The sequence below is a fragment of the Amblyomma maculatum genome, chromosome 8 (assembly GCF_055883805.1).
Source record: "Amblyomma maculatum isolate TAMU_Amacu chromosome 8, ASM5588380v1, whole genome shotgun sequence".
NCBI lineage: Eukaryota > Metazoa > Arthropoda > Arachnida > Ixodida > Ixodidae > Amblyomma > Amblyomma maculatum.
Genome location: NC_139351.1, coordinates 18,647,040 through 18,649,124, shown reverse-complemented (window position 1 = coordinate 18,649,124; position 2,085 = coordinate 18,647,040). Strand labels below are relative to the sequence as shown.

Here is a 2,085-nt window from a genome sequence, read left to right as displayed (position 1 = left end):
TTTTCGTATTTAACACTGTTCATTCCTGTTGATTTCGCTGCTTTTTTAGGCACTATTATATGTATCTATACTTCTTCTTGTACCCCCCTTGCACAATACCTCCCTGGAGGCCAGTAAGGTATTGTAAATAAATAAATATATGTTCGTCAGTTATAGCACCGTAGTAAACATACCACAAAGAGCAGCCTTCCTGGCATCATATAAAAGAGTTTGGACAATCGTGAGCGTGTGGATCAGCTGACGATGGGCCTGGATTTCAATAGGCGCCATCCAGAGTGTAGAGTAAGTGGTACATCGCGAAGTTTACACTTTAGGTAAATTATTAGGACGACCTTCAATGGCGGAGTGCATTTAGCACAAAAGGTAAAAAAAATATGAACTCGTCATAGGAAAATCTTTTATTCATCAATATTATTCGTACCAACATTTGGGGAGATATAATTTTGAACGGAAAAAAAGAATCATACACATCAAGCATAGAGGTATTTGCTTGGCATAAAATAATTTGCGCCAATACCAGTGTCTGGTTCAGCGGACGATGAGTCTGCATTTCAGTAGGCAGAATCCCGACAGAACCACAACTTGCATCTCTGAGATTTTACAACGGCAAATCAATAGGAAGATGGTTTGATTTGTGGAGTTTAACGTCCAAAAGAAGCTCACGCTTTGAGAGACGCCGCAGTGGAGAACTCCGGAAATTTCGACCACCTGGGGTTCTTTAACGTGCACTTACATCGCACAGCACACTGACACCTTGCTTTGCGCCTCCGTCGAAACGGAGCCGCTGAGGGCGATGGGAGGAAGTGCAGTGGTTAGAGCACTGAAGTTAAAAAATGGATGAACTCGTCACAATTGCGGCCGAAATCTGACAGTCATAAGTAAATATATACGCAAGTAGGTGTAAATAATATTGCTCCGTGAATATTTTTTTCAAAGAGGCAAACCACGTGCATTTCCCATGCTATTGTGTCTCACGACTTCACTTTAGGTTACGTAAATTAGGCGATCCTAACGAATAAATAGATGTCATTATAAATTTTCAGACCTCAAAAATCACAGTACAAAGTCTGAAGTAATTTTGTGTTTTTGTGGAGGTTTCCGATCCTATGAGATAATTTGCGCAAATTCATGGGGAAACGTTCGCACATGTGAGCGCCACTGTAAAGCTAGACTACATTAATTGTGGTCATACCTTCTCATAAACATGATTTTCCAATCATCAGAGGGCAACGCTGGAACCCGTGGACGCTGCAAAAAAAAAATGTGGCTGCGGATATCAAAATGAAATTCAAGCGCGTAGAGCTTGCATGAACGCCGTAGTGCCAAGGCCTTTTTGAAAGCATGTGACAAAGTGCCGACAGATGGGAAAAATATTCAGTAGCCCTTTGTGCAATTCAAATGGCTACATTAAAAAAAAAGGCGCTAGGTCCGAGTGTGTTGACTGGGCTAGCCCCCGCCGCACATTCACAGGTGTAATCCCGCTACTGCAGAGCGCGGGAGCTTTTGCCCGCTGCGTTTCCGCCCTGGGCCGGTTCGCTCCTCCTTAGTCGACCTGGTCGCCACCGAGCTCCCCCGGGCCCACCATATCGGCGCCCAGCTTAGCGCGGACACCCGATCAACACGGGGAGACGTGGGGCAGGCCTCCCAGCCTCAACCCGTCCTCTAACGCCAGTCTCCAAGCAGCTGGATTACAGGGGCACGCCACTACCCCCGGCAGAGACCCGATCATTGCGGCTGGTTTTTACATGCAACTGAGTCTAATTCCCTCATAGTTACAATCCTTCTTTTTTTACTGGATGCTGTACTGAGTGCAGCATCTTTTCATGCTCTCATGAAATTTCTGGGATTGATTCTGGTTTACAGCTAAACTGTCAGCATGTTTGAATGCACACTTCCGCAAGGGCGCCTGGTTTTGTTTTGAGCTCAGAAGATGCCGCGCTAAGCGCAGCGACCTCACCTCCTCTCTCGTTCGCTCGGTGGCGCTAACCTCGGCCCTAAACCGGAGCTTCGATACCCGTTCGAAAGATGGGAGGCCGATGCAAAGAGCGCGATATTTTGAATGGCCTTAGCACATTATAGAATCTG

At 46.0% G+C, this 2,085-nt stretch overlaps 1 non-coding gene across 1 annotated transcript; it reads right to left on the bottom strand.

The window, feature by feature from the left end:
* Positions 1 to 1,416: 1,416 nt before the first annotated feature.
* LOC146180655 (signal recognition particle RNA) lies at positions 1,417 to 1,715 on the bottom strand. Its single transcript, XR_014700494.1, has one exon.
* Between the last annotated feature and the right edge of the window lie 370 nt (positions 1,716 to 2,085).